The following is a 15,046-nucleotide window of genomic DNA, read 5'->3' as shown; positions in this document are numbered from 1 at the left end:
GTAAGTATCCTTTCAGTATGAAATCTAATATTACCTCAAATTTTTACTCCAGTTTAATGGCAAGTAAACTTTTTCCAGATTAATGCACAAGGACTACTCATCTCTGACTCTGATAGAGCAGTATCAATCTGTCTACTGGTTTTGACAGCTAGGGAAGCTCTTTCTGAGCAGCTGCTATACAAGCATGACAATATTGACATCCAATTTCATGCTCCTTTATATTACATTTGTTTTTTTCAGTTATTTTTCTAAAAGAGAGGCTATTGTGACATCCCACTCCTACGAAACTTAAAAAAATTCAGCAACTTTATAAAGATTTCCCTATTTTTAACATAGATTAGTTTAGGTTTTATCACACATAATGAAACAATGTTTTGGTATAATAGTAATGTTAGGGTTCATTTGAATTTACATTTGAACCTTACTTCAAAAGTAGTATGTTAATTAATTACTGTTACACACTTTCAAAGGGTCTGATAATAATCCTTCAGGCAAAATATTTATTTCCTCATGCTGAAAACATCTGTAGTTATGTGCACATATGATGGCTGTTTTAATTTAATCTTGTCTTTCTTTTTGTCCAACAGGCTTGTAATATTTTAAATGTATATAAGAAATTCAGTACCTCATGTTGAAAATGTAAAGAGAGTACTTTGCCGGATTTGAGATGCTCTATAAAGGTAGGTCAGACAGCATGTTACTCTCTATCACTGAGTGAAACCTGAAACCACATTAGCTAGACTCAGATCTAACAGAACCACTGCTTTCTTATTTCTAAAACAACCTCTTTTTGGAGATGGTTCCGAGCAGGACATCCTGTCATTGCATATGTAAAACAGCCACTAATTGAAAAAAAAAGTCATGTTCAAGATGTGAAGACCACTTCTGACATCCCTATAACCTGCATGAATAATATCAGTATAATTAGAAACAAACCTCTCACAAGACTCTCCAAGCCAGCCACTGCTGTATACATACACTATATAATCTGAGAAGCCAAAGTAAAAGGCCACAGAATAAGGAAGTGACAAAGTGAGCTTACCCAAAGTTTGCTTACTCCAAGCTACCTGCCTGAGCTAGAACCATCACTTCCCCTCTGTAGTTTCTTTTCTGCGAAGCAGACTTTTAAGAAGCAGAATAGTTTTCTGTCCTTCTTGATCTTCAAGCAGTGTCTACAATTCTAGAACCCTTCAATCCAAATCCAGAAAATACCATCTCCTAAAATAGTAAATCTGTAAATTGTAAAAAAAAAATAAAATCTCATGGTTCATCAAAATTACAGATCTACCAAAATTGAATCTCTAGATCACACATCTTTCCGCTACGATTTTAGAATTCATTAACAGGTTTTGCAGGCTAATCATCTGTTTTCAGAACTGTCCACTGAAATTCTTTTAAATAATTGATCACTAACAGATGCCTCTTAGTTTCTAGGTGTCTGATGACATACTAAGTTTGATCTACACAGCCTTGCTAGTCTGGGATCTTCCTGTTCCAAGGTCTACCTCTTCTACCTTGCTGGGACTAGTAATCTTCAGCAGAAAGGAGAAGAAATAAAACAGTGCTCCATGAACGAGTACTTGAAATAATGCATCTCTGGTTGTTTTGATCTACTGCTCTTCCATATCCCATCTTAAGGCTTTTACACTATTGGAGGTTCAAGGACTTTTTAAGATTGGGGAATTCTGGGTCAGATTTTACAGGAACCAAGCAGCTGCTATTTCTGTTAGCAGTCTCAGGGGCATGAGACACCCCTTTATCAGTGCTTCACAAACAAATGATACCACCTGTATATTCTACATTCATATTTCTAAAGCGATGATTTTTAAAACCAAAGAACCTGGAATATTCCTCTTGTAAAATCTCTACAGTCTGCATATGCCTGTGCGCTTGTGGAGCCATACAATCTTCCCACTTGCTTCACTGTGTTGTATGCAGATGGGTTAATCTGCCCCAAACTCTTCCCACACCACGTACTAGTACGCGTATACGTGCCACCCCTCCTTACCCATGGAGCCATTGCTCCTGTATGCAGCCACATCCGGGGCCTGTTCCTGCACCCCTTATGCAAGTGACAATATACAAAATCAAGTCTTTCAACAACCCCCTTGAATACATCTGTGTGAGTGCAAAAAGCATTCTATCACCGCGCAGATTTGCTTCTTGTATCAACCTGTGCATGTATTACCCCATGCTGAGGCAAAGAAACACTTCCCACCGTTTCCCCCTATGAATGGGATCAACCTCTTCATTGTCCCCATCCTTATTAGTATGGGGGATCACCCCCTCCATACCTGTGAAGTATATAGATACATTTACTACCGAAGTGCAGCATCTGCGTTTCTGTGCATCCTTTCTTCCCCACCTGCAAAGTATGGTTCCTGCTGTACACCTCCAAGATACACCAGCGCTCACCCTCACATGGAAAAACCCTTCTGCCATGCCACATGCATGTGCGCGCACAGCCGTGTGCAGCGTCATTTCCTCTACAGGCCTGTTAATCCACGTGTGCACGGCCAGTCCGCCAACACACCCCCGACATGCAGAAGAGCACACTTGCCTTTCCGCAGACGGGCCCTCTGTCCTCCCCGATTTGCACGCGTGCGTACACCCACACTGACGGCCGCTGCCTTCATTCCCCCGGGAAAGACCCCCGCGCACGTTCCCGTTAGCAGGGATCACAGAGCCCCGCACCTCCCCGGGAGACGCACGGGCACACGGCCCCTGGCAAGCCCATTCCCGCCGAACTCCGCAACTGCTCGTGCGCCCACCCGCCCGCAGCCCCGCTCTACTCACATGCCGCTGCACACACGTGCACACGCACGGCCCGCCTCGCCCAGCACAGCAACACCCTGGGTGCATGCGCACCTGCACCTCCCCCCGCCCCCGACGCAGCTCTTCCCTCCCGATGACGCGCCGGTGCGGAGGCGCGGCCACCGGCAACTCCGCAGAGCTTCCGCCCCCATCCCCCCTCCCCAGACTGTCAGCCGGTGCCGCGCGTCCCTCCCCGCCCCGCAGAACGACCTGAGCGGCCTCGCTCCCTCTGGGCGCCCAGACACCCAAGCAGGCCGGCCGGGCCAGCGCGGGGTGGCCCCAATGCGCCGTCACCTCGCTCCGCCGTCACCGCGCCCTGCGCCGAAACCGCAGCAGCGACGCCGGAGTACGACACACCAAAGGCCGAGCGGGCACGAAGGCCCCGCCCCAACAGGGCGGTCCCGCCCCGCCCCCCTCCGCAGAGGGGCCTGGGGAAGAAGCGCCGGCGCTCCGTGGGGCAGCGGCATTCTACCGGGTTGCAAACCGTAGCGCTGGCTGCGCGCCCCGCTTCGCTGGGCCGGCACCTTCTCTCCTGGCCTGGCACGGCGCACCTTCCGCCGCTGGCGTCTGCAGAGTGGCGGAGCAGCAGCTGGGGCTGAGTACGGGGCTGTCCATGGTGGTGGTTGTAGGGTCATATGCTCGTTTGCCTTCCTAACGAGGAACCACATCCTTGGGTCAGGACAGCCTCTTACTGTTGGTTTATATATGGAATAACGTGATGCAATATGCATAAAAGCAATACAATTGAAATTGCTGAATGATCTCACAGCTTCAGTTATGTCTTAACCATCATGTTAAGCGCTTTTAACATGAGGGCTGTCTGAAAACTGAGAGCTGTAAGGTTGCCTCTAGAAGATGGGAGGACAGACACAGCAATGCATGGAAGAGTAAGGGGGTTGCCTGCTCTTGCAGGCTGTGAGGAACTATAGCTGTCTATGGTCACAGCATCTGCCTGTAGCTCATGAAGAGTTTCTGGGTGTGTTGCAGAATTCTATGACTTCAGTGTTAATTCAGCCAATGACAAGACTGCATTTCCTTAATCAACATTTCCTGTTGATTTCATTGGCATGTCACACAATCGAGAAAGCTGTTAAACTAGCTGTCAAGTATTGCTGATCATGACTATGTTTCAGTTGATCGTAAAAGAGATGTGTCTTGTTTTCTCATGCTGGATGTGTTTTGGGGGCAAAGTGGCCTCATACTACATTACTGTGACTTGGATCCTAGTTCAATACCCGAGGCACCACATGTAACCACAGCAACCTATGCACATATTTTGCTATGGAAGCACCTAAATAAAACATTTTGGTAGCTGGTGTCACACAATCCTAGTAAAATGAGAATTCTTCATCTGTTTTTCTCCCTCTGATAGCTCTCATATTTGTGTGGCTGTATCCTGACAGTCTAATGTGGCAGGGCCATCCACCTGATCAAGCCTGTGCCACATTCAGCTGTTCAGTACCTGCATTCTGATGAGTTTTTCAGTCCAAATTGTATCTTTGTTCATCCATATAATATCTGAGGTGTCTCAAATTGCTGCTTTTGCCCTCTACTTTTCAAAAAAATTAGCCTTAATAGTGACTCTCATGTCTGACATACTTTAAAAAAAAAATAGATAAAAGGAATGGGAATCGTTGCATTCCTGTCCTTTACTAGGGAGAAAAAGTTAACTTTCCTAGCAGTGACAAATATTTGTTTAGAAAGGTTCAAAGCCTCAAAGGAATAAATACTGAAGTCTTCAACTAAAAAAAGATCTTAAATAGGAATTATGGCAATGTAATTTAAAAAGTCAAGTAAAATCCTTTAAGACTTGTCCTTGGGAATTTAAAATTCTGAATTGACTGTTTCCCAAAATAGAAAGAACATCTTATAGTGATGTTCAGAAAGTCTTCAGACAGCTGTGGTCCAGTGAGTCATAGCTTCTCAAAGCCTCAGTGTTTTGAGGATATTGCAGCACACCCACTTCTCAAATTACCAGAGATCCTAACTTGAAATACTGACCAGAGGTAGTAATAGCAACTGGAAGGCACCTTAGGTTAATTCTTTTCTCACTTAAGTTGTTTTCATTGCATGACTGAACTTTATTTATGCACATTGCTTAAAATGTGCATTCTCGAAATGTCATTATAAGTAAGTTTGAATTGTCTCCTGCAAATGCTTTTGGGTTATGATAAGGTCACCAGTGTACCTACAGGTGGTTTCACTGAAACAAAATGCTGAGGAGGAATCTGAATCATATTTGAGCATGAGTGTATGAAAGTGTGTCTATATTTACAAATTCTGAATTGTACTTATGCAGCCAGAAGCAACTGCATTGAGAGTTAACTATTCTTACAACAGCATCAGCACATCTCTTGATGTATTTTTTCCAGAAATGTTCTAATGGTGTTTCAGTATCTTGCAGCACAAGGTGCAAAAGAAGGGGAAAAGTTTATGCTCCTTTAGGTTATTTCGCCCCCACAGACCTCATATATTACATAAATAGGATGAAATTTATCTTGTGTTACTGAGTGAGCCCTGCCCTAAGTCTCTCCAGCAGAGAGATAAATGCTATCCAGAAAGATGAGATGGGAGGAGAAGTCTCAGCTCATAATCTGCCTGCTCAAAGTCAGCCTTACCCTTTGCTGCTCAAAACCTAATGACATTGTGAAAATGGCCTGCTATCCTTGCCAAGCCCTGAGGCAGTACTGGAGATCACCAGAGGAGTAGAGTCTCAGTGTTCACATTAATTCATTGGTCCTCTCCTCATCAGAAAGCTATGCAGAAATGGTAATAGGCATGCAGGGACTAAGGAGGCATTAATACACAAAGTCTTGGGAAACACTGGAGATGAGGAGCGTACTTCTTTCTAGAGAGGTCATGCTACTTAAGATTTGAACAGAAGGATCATCTGGTTTGGTTTGCAGCTGGCTCAAAGATCAGACTTTTTGTAACCCCATCCTGGAAAAGGTGAAAGGTGCTAAACTGTGGTCAGACAAGGGATTTGTCAGCGCATGACTACGTCCAGCAGACAGATAGTGTGGACAGACAGTCAGTAGCACTGTGATCTTCTGCACTGGGGCTAAGCACCAGGTTGCTTCTTCCCTCCTGAAAGCAAAGCAATATATCTTTTTAAATCAATATATACGTAAGGCAGAGCTTTAATTACTTCTTTCCTTAAGTCTTTATGTCAAAACTAGCTGCTGAGTGTAAGAAAGTAAAAACTTGGGTTAAGATTTTCAAAGCTAACTAGAAGCAGTTGTCCATGTGAATTCTGTACTGTCCAGCCTAAAACACCTGGAAGCAACTTGAATTTTAAGGATAAGGGTCACAGTGCTTTCAGAAGAGCAGGTCCTTTTGACACAGCCAAACTAATAGCCAAATAATCTTTTGAAGAATCTGGCACAGCAGTGCTCAGCTGCTGTGAATGCACTCCACTATGAATATCCCTTATAGGAAAAGATCATGTAATATCTACTACATGATATAAGGAGAATATAAACAGATACACCCAATAGGGAAGCATAACAAGTTATTACCTTCCTGCATTTTCCTGTTTGTTCTTCCCAGTTAAAACTACCAGGTGAGCTGTACAGTGAATAGCAACTTGAAGCAACCACAGCAGTGTGTTAGCTAGGCCAGTAGGTGTTAGCTTGCAGCTTGTATCTGAAGTTTCAGAGAAAGGGAAGAGATGAAGGATAACACAATTATATACATGCTATGCAAAGGGAAATCTTGGGGTTTATTCTCTCCTCACCACAATATAGATCTCTCACATCTTTGTTCAGTGTCATATGCTAACACAAAAAGAGGACCTACATGCAGATAAGATTGTTAGGCATAGAATTCCTGGCCAAGGGAGAGGAAATCCAAAACTATGTGAAAATTGGCTCCCTGTCTCAGGGAGGATATGTGTCCAAAGAATAGCAACAAAGCTGGTGAAGGGAGCTGTCCTATGAGGTGCAGCTGAGTGAACTGGGGTTGTTTAGCCTCAAGAAAAGGAGGCTCGGGGAGACCTTATTGCTCTCTACAACTACTTGAAAGAAGGTTGTAGTGAGGTGGGTGTCGCTTCTCCCAAGTAACAAGCAATAGAATGACAGGAAACAGCCTCAAATTGCAGCAGGGGAGGTTTAGATTGGATATTAGGAAGAATTTCTTCACCAAAAGGCTTATCAAGCATTGGAACATGCTGCCAAGGGAAATGATTGAGTCACCATCCCTGGAGGGGATGTAGATATGGCACTTAGAGACATGGTTTAGTGGTGGACTTGGTAGTGCTAGGTTAACGGTTAGACTCAATAATCTTAAGGGTCTTTTCCAACATAAATTAATCTATGTTAAAATCAGGTGCATCAAAACCCCAGGTAACAAGCAGAGTTGTGAGTCTCATTGAAATAACTAGGAACAAGCTAAAAAATGTCATATGCTTTTCTTTAGTGCTGACAGAGTTTTATAACAGATTAATAGCCTCTTCTTACTGGAAAGATGGCATATGCTGATGTCTGGTGTACTATGATGTAATTGCATTTGTCTGTATTGTATAAAATTTTAGTCAAATTTCCAGGAACTAGTTAGAGTTGTAGGATGTGATAGAGGCATGGAATGAAAAGCAACCTCCGTTCTAGAGGATTCCTTGGTCAGGGAGGGGGGAGCTGAGACAGTATCCATCTGAAACGCATGCAAAGCACTGGAAAGAGTGCTGGCAATCTCAGTAGGATTTTTTTTTCAGTTTGTTATATCTCTGACAACTTGAGCCTTTATCTTAATTTCAGCTGAAAAACCCCACAAAACTCTTAATTTCTCCCTCCCTCTCTCTAAAAACAAAATAGTGGGACTGACCCACTTTTTGCTGTCATCATGTGATTCACTCTGCTTGTGTGATCTGTTTAATCCTTCAAAAAGGTCTGTTTTCTTTACTTGGATTAAAAGCTCTTAAGGTTATGGTTTGTCTGTTTCTTCTGAAGCTCCACTCTTGTTCATATTTATTCCTGCTGGAATAAATATGATTGCTATTGCTGATTGTTGACACCCATCAAACATCCACTGGGGAATATGATGCAGTTCAACATACCCAAGCTGGCTTCAAACTAGTTGGTCTTGAACAACGAGGGCAGCATAGGCTTGGGTGATTCTTGTGGTTGAATTCTTCCTCTTACTGTGCTGATGCCTGTGCTGTGCACCTAAACCCCTTGATTGGTAGACATTATTTCCTTAAAACAACTTTGGGTATGCTTAAACAGGAACAAACAGAGCTGCTGTACATACTCAGCGTCTTTTGACAAAAGCCAGTGAGGAATCACTTGATTGGAAGCTGTCATCACTAGCTAAGAACAGTGGTTAAGTTTGCCAAATACTAGATCCCAGTTTTCACTTCAGCTATAGGGGGGAGAATTATTTGTTATGTGTACTTGGTTGAGGAAAGCATGCAGAAGAAACAGCCAAGTTATCTGGATGCAAATGGCTTTAACATGTGAAAGACCAGAAAGCAAGTTCTGGTCACTTCGGGCTTTTATCACAAGTTGTTTAAATTTCCTTAAAGAGGCAAGTCTGGAAGACTGAGCTTAACTCTGTATCCAGCTTTTAGCAGAAGCTAAACCTATGTTGTTCTGTTTCATTCCTACTGTATTATCACAATTTTAAAGATGGAAGATACCAAAATTACTGTGTTCCAGTAACATTGTTGTTCTAAACTTGTGTTCTGCTCTGCACCATGCAGCCCTCTGCCCCCACTCTAATCTTCCTTTCAGTGGGTGCAAAAACGGTGGATTGTGATGTCTGCCCAGACAGGAGCAGTTGTGCCTGTGGGCCTGTGAAGGCTTGCAAGCTCTAATAAAGGTGCAAGCGCTCTGCTGTCTTGGAGCAGGAAGTCCGACAGGTCAGAGGCTGGGAGAAAAGCAGGGGAGGAGCTAGAAATGGTCATCTAGTGATAAGAGTGCCTAATTTTTCAACTTAAAATTGACATAGAGTGTTGAAAAGAAAGTTAAATGGCTGGCAGTAAGGAGGAATACTGCATCAAACTCTGGCCTCTTGTCACTATTAATAAAAACCTCCTGTGTTGCAAATAGGTCTAGAGGTTCCTATTTGCTCTTCTTGTCCAACTAATATCTCTTTTCTGTCATCTTTCTTATCCCATCTGAGGTTCTATAGCATCCTACTTTCATGCAGCTGTGTTTTCAATGTGACTGTTGGCTGCATTTGAAATACTATGTCTTCACTGGTAATTCCCAACTTCTAATTTTAAGGGGTACTAATGCTACTAGATAATTAAAAATAAATAATAATAATAAAAATAAAACAAAAATCTGTTAAGCAGAGATCTAATATCAGGACTAAAGAATTATAATAGTAAACATGTATTTCCACCTTTTTTCCATATTAAAATAATTTTTGTCTGTAGTTTGCGGACTTTTACTTTGGCTATTAACTGCACTAAGACAAAATATGTGATGAAAGAAGAAAATGTGATTGTAAAGATGGTTACACTACAAAGCATATAGTGTATTTACAGCTTCAAAGACAGATGAGGAAATTTTGAGAGACAGAGAATATAAAATGGGCAAAGAAGTCTAGCTGTAGCTGTTCACTAAGCAAAGGGTAAATCCTCCTGACTTGGAAGCTTGTAACACACTAGGTATCATTAGCTGAGTTATTCAAATATCTTCTTTAATCATATGACTTTTAGAGCAATCTTAAATCCTAAACAATTACATGGCTATTATCACTCCCTGAAACATTTTTAGATTTTTCATTTGAAGAAGCTTGCAGAGATGTAATGAAAGGCTCATGTGCCAGTCAAAAGTGTGTTTTCTGTATCAGGCATTACACAAAAGTACATTTTTGTTTTTAATTCTGTGTCAAGAATAAAACTGTCCTCATTTTTTGTTTGGAGTATCTATAGCCCTTATTTTCATTACCAGCAATCTCCAGAAACAGTTTTGGTTTTCCAAACAAGAAACAAAAGTCAAGGAGAAGTAAAAACAAGCACACAATTTTAAAAGAGCTGCTATCTTCATGAGTGCATAGAAAGCCTTCAACCAACAAACCTTCTGTAAATGTGCTTTACTTAGACTGGAAGCCAGGACTTTGTAAATGATGAAGAGTAAATGTCTGGAGTTCAGGATGACATTTAGGAAATGAAAAACCCCCCACATGTTAAATGGCCATTTACTTCTTTCCTTCCTTCTTTTTGATGCTTGATACTGGAAAAAAAAAAAAGTCATGTGAAGAGTGTCTGAGTCAGCTGTTATTCTGACTTAGCTTTCATGATAGTCTAATTTTGTCGGCTGGATTTGCCATTCATGTTCTTTTATCAAAGCTTTGATTTAGTATCAGATGTTTTAATGAAAGATGGTCCAGAATTACAAAGAATTAATAGCAACTGCTAAAATATTGCCGTATTTTGCAGGAAAGGCAACTCTCCTGATAGATGTTCTAACTTCAAAACACATGTCCAAAGGCTATGCTGAGTCCCTCTGGGAAAGACCATACCCTGTTAAGAGACCAGCAGTCTATATTCCCAAGGCTCTCTATGTGCCAGGATGGTACTCAAAATCACGTGGTTACAGATCACTTTCTGACTGGCCTGGCTGCTGAGGCAGTATTTATTAGAAATTCAGTCTGAACGTCTCTGCCATTTGGCCAGTAAGACTCAGCATTGTGAGAGGCTCTCCCTCTTACTTTTTCTGTGCTTTCTGAAACCTCCTTGTGCACCTGTGAAAGGCAGTTATGAAATAGTGACAGTGTGGCATGCTCTCATGCTGTATTTTCTCATACAAAGTTCTATGATCCATCTCAATCTTTTACAATGAAATTGTAAGAACAAACATCCAATCTGAACAGATTTTCAAAAGGACATTTTGTATTTTCAAACCTAAGTACTTACTGGGAAAATCACCGTGATTGGCTTCTACCACATGAAATCATGGTTTGTGGAAAAGGTAACAGGGATCCTTGAGTCTGCCCTCGTCTCAATTTTACATAACGCATAAAAATACCCTTTCTCTGAGCAGCACACCATTGACGGGAATCTCCTTTCCATAATTATTTCCCCTAGCCTAGCTGAAGTTCTCCAGGCTGCAGGTAGACTTGTTAAGTATGATATGCTAAAGGAGCAATGCAGCAGAGGTGAGAAATCTTCTGGTAGAAGGGTGCTCCGAATTAAAAAAGTCCATTTAGTTTTTGTGTACTAACATTCTGATTTAAAGCCTTGGGGGACATGCAAACATTCTATAGTTTCCATCAGCACCCTTGATTTCCTTAGTATGAATGGGAAGCTCTGTTGATTTTTACTTCTGTCCCTAAGCTGGTTTACTCTTCAGCATCTGATGTGCTGACACAGTGGTGTCATGCATGGACTTAGAGCACCATAGGGGAACACGGCTACAAGAGGGCAGAAAACATTGTCAATTAATTTCTTACTTAAAAATAAGGACAATGGATATATTTTCAGTGCTTGTTGGAAATCCATTTTGTTAAAGCCTAAATGTGATCTTAGATGGATGCCTTCATTGGAGAATAGCTGAGGCAATGCTATTTCTCAATACCTCCTGATCTCAGGGAGGACCTGGAGCCAAATCTGAAGTCAAAGCTTGCTGGGAGGCAAGAGGAAAGGGAAGGTATGTAAAGAAACACTTCAGAGAAATACGCATTTCCAGCTGACACGGTAAGACATTCAGATTCAAATGGCACAGGCCTTCTTTTCATAATAGGCCCACACCTTTTGTTTTGTATTTTGGCAGACATCACCTCTGCTGCCTTTTCCACACCCTTCCTGAACTCAGAGAGCCATATCCCCTGGTAGCTTAAAACAGCTGACAGGCAGCCACCAAACTTGCTCAACAGGTGGCAAAGTGAACATCCTGGGGCAACTGCATCAGCAGAACTACTTCCTGCAGTGGGAGTGCTGGCCAAGGGGCAAGGAATCAGGACTACCCTGGCTGGCTCCTCGGCCCTGTCTCCAGTGCCACCTTTCCAGCCTTTCTGGACCTGCTGCCCTTCTCCTTGCTGTAAGCCTCTCCTTTGCCTTTTCCTCAATGCTGTGTTCACAAGCGACTGTTGGTTGAATGCCTTCTGAGAAAATCTACCTAAAAAATTATCCAACAGAGCTCAAGCCCTCTTCTTACCCTGCCTGCATTCACACCTCTTCTCCCAACTCCTGTCTATATCGTGCTTGGACGTGAATCCTTTGAGGGTCTGTGCCCTTCTTCCCACTGTGCCTATACAGCACCTGGAATGGCAGGGCCATTCCTCATTGCCACTGGTACAGCAGCAAAATAAAACTGCTTAGTAATCCTAAAACCCTGCCAAGACCAACCTCCAGGTAGCACTCCAACATGGGTGAGTCCAAAACCCAATCTCTCATCTCTCAAATAACAGACAATGAAGTCACGGTGACAAGGAATAGAGTGCTAGCTTTGGGAATGTCACCAGCTCCCCATAGCTCCCTATGGACTGAATAAGGAAAAGAGAATCCAGAGAGAATGAGCACAAATGAGCAACCATTTAGCACCGTTCTCTGGAGAACTTCTGAATGCCCGGCACGTTAGCCAGCACGGCCGCAAACCCCATATGCCAGCTGGAGAAACGGAGATAGAGACGGGTCCCGCCTTGGCCCTGGAGGCGGCATCTGCCGTGACATCCTCGCCAATCGAGCAGGGAAGCTCCCTCCCGGGGTTCACCAGACGCCGGCTGCCGGTTCGCCCCCTCCTGCAGGGCTGCCCTGGCCCAGGCCGTCTGCAGGCACGGGCTCGGCTGAACGTCGGCTCCTCTGGGGAGGCCGCGGGCCGGTGGCCGCTGCCCGCCGCCGCCGCTCGCTAACCCGCCTGGGGGGCAGCCGCCCACAAAGGGCGGCTCCCGCAGCCCCCGCACGACGGGCTTGCCCGCAGGCGATCACCCGACCTGCGCCGCCGGGCCCTACCCCCTCGGGACACCCGCCGGCGGCGAGCGAAACCGCTGACTTACGTGGGGGCCGCGGGCGAGCGGCTCCCGGCGCGGCGGCGCGTTGGTTCCCATGGCGGCCGGCGGGTCCCCGGCGCCGAGCCGCTTCACGAGTGGCTTTGCTGCCGCCAAGCCGGGGCCACCGGGCTGCCGCTGGAGCGGCACCCGGGGCCGGGGCCGAGGCCACACCAAGACCGCCCCGCGCCGCAAGCACCGCCTCCGCCCGCCGCGGGGCGGGGGCCCGTCTCGGCGGTGGAAGGGGCCGGAGAGGCGGGGGATGTCGTGCTTCTGCTAGGGCTTCCGGCTGTTCTGTGATGAGCTTGCGCCGAGCTGCGGCGGGGGTCAGGCATGCTGGGGGCCAGGGAATTAGCACTGCAGTTGTAAAGGCCGTGCCGGTATCGCTGCAGGGCAACGTTGGGAACGGGGCCCTGTACTGAGGGTGCCTCGCGCGTTAGGCGGTATTGCCTCCCAGTGTGCTCCCGCGTCTCAGGGAGCCGTGTCCCTGCTGGGTACCACCGGTGCACACACAGCAGTTAGGAGATGCAGGCAGCCTGACTGCTCTTAAGCCTACTCTGTGGATGTTATCTGCTGGTATCAATGAAGCCTTGTGTTTTTAACGTTGCCAAGACTATTCAGATCCGTTCAGAAAACAGGAACCTGCAGCTGTCTCAAGGTGAGGAGCTTGGGAGGCATGCATGACACCTGCATCAAAAAAGCGAGTCTTCCAAGCACAAGCCTGGAAGACAGCAGCAGTCAGAAGAAGCTCATTTCAGCTTATTCTTGCCTTCACATACACCAATTCAAGGCTGAGTCTTGGTGTGGCTTGTTTGCAGCTGTACCTCTGACCTTTTTTAGGTCCTGGGGCTGACATATTTGCCCTGTCCCAAGGGAGCCCTGCAGTTTTCCCCTTCTCACACAGAGACCTGAGCTGCTGTAGGCACCTGTGTGACCCCTGACTTTCAGGGTCATCTTGGGATACTTGCAGTTCTTTCCTGTCTTAACTGTCTTTTGATTTCTGATACATAGGCCTCAGTGTTTGCAGAGAAATTACTTGTCTGCAGCCATTCTGTCCTTTCCTCCTTATGTTTCCTGAAACTCACATGTTCAACCTAACACATAAATTTATAGCAGAAGCATTCCAGTAAGGAGGTCAGTGTACAGCACCTGTAAATTTTACTGATTGGCCCTTTGTCTGGTACCAGGTTTACACCTATATGCAAACAATTCAACAGTAGTGGCCATGACTGTTGCCAAGCGACTTTTTTCGCTTGTGGTCAATGTGCTGTGATGATACCTGTTTTAATTCATCTCTTTATAGTCATGGCAGTTTATAAGTTTTTGCATCTGTTAGCACACTGTATTTCTAGCTGCTCATTTTATCCTGTTATATATCTACAAGGCAGGCTGCTGAATAAAGCATAGGGAAAGGAAGAACAATAAAGCAGCAACAAAAGACTTCGAAAGAGCAGGCACTGGTAGAGTTAGAGAACAAGGAGGTACTTCATTAGTTTTCTGTGAACTGTATGTTGCCATATTTTTCCCTGTTTTTCACATACTTACATATCTGTGCTATTCTTCTTTCACAGTATATTTTAACTGTGAGCTCTTTCGCTGTTAAGTTCTTTCTTTGTCTCAGAAAAATACCTAATTTTTGCTGTCTGCAATCTAATCTGAAACCCACCAGAGTTACACTGTTTTACTGGAGTCACATCCTCCACACACATGTGCAGCTTTACTGCTTCTTAGCATTGAAACACTCACTTAACAGATTTTCTTTTCTGAGGGGCTCATTAGGCACGTGTATATGTATACACACACACGTGAATATAGATGCAGGTATATGTTTTTTAAACATGTTTGCCAGTTGTGTGAGATTTCAGATAACAAGCTGTATTCAGATTTCCCTGTATCAGATACTTGGCTTCTACAATTTCTCCATTGTTGACAAAAAAAGGACATTAGATTTGAAGCTTGAGTTTTTTCCCTGGGACAACTCTACATAGAAAGAAAAGCCCAAATTCCCTTGGGCTTCCTCAAGCTCAGTTCCCTTCTTACTGTACTTTTCCACATTAGCAGACATTTTTCATCCTGCTTCTCCAGACCTCACTGATCATTTGTCTGGCATGGGACCTTTAGTTCCTACTCTCCTGACAATTAATCCACTGCCAGAATGGTAGGCCTTATTTTTGGATTGCTACTAATGTAAGTTCATTTATTTAACTCAATTGTTCTTTTAGTACTGTGTTATGTAGCACTGTGGAAAATTTAAGTCTGCCAGGAACTGCGTCTGCTGGGCCACTTCTGTGTTAGCTTTACC

The sequence above is a fragment of the Leptosomus discolor genome, chromosome Z (assembly GCF_034619465.1).
Source record: "Leptosomus discolor isolate bLepDis1 chromosome Z, bLepDis1.hap2, whole genome shotgun sequence".
Classification (NCBI taxonomy): Eukaryota; Metazoa; Chordata; class Aves; order Leptosomiformes; family Leptosomidae; genus Leptosomus; species Leptosomus discolor.
Note: the sequence above shows the minus strand (reverse complement) of the source record.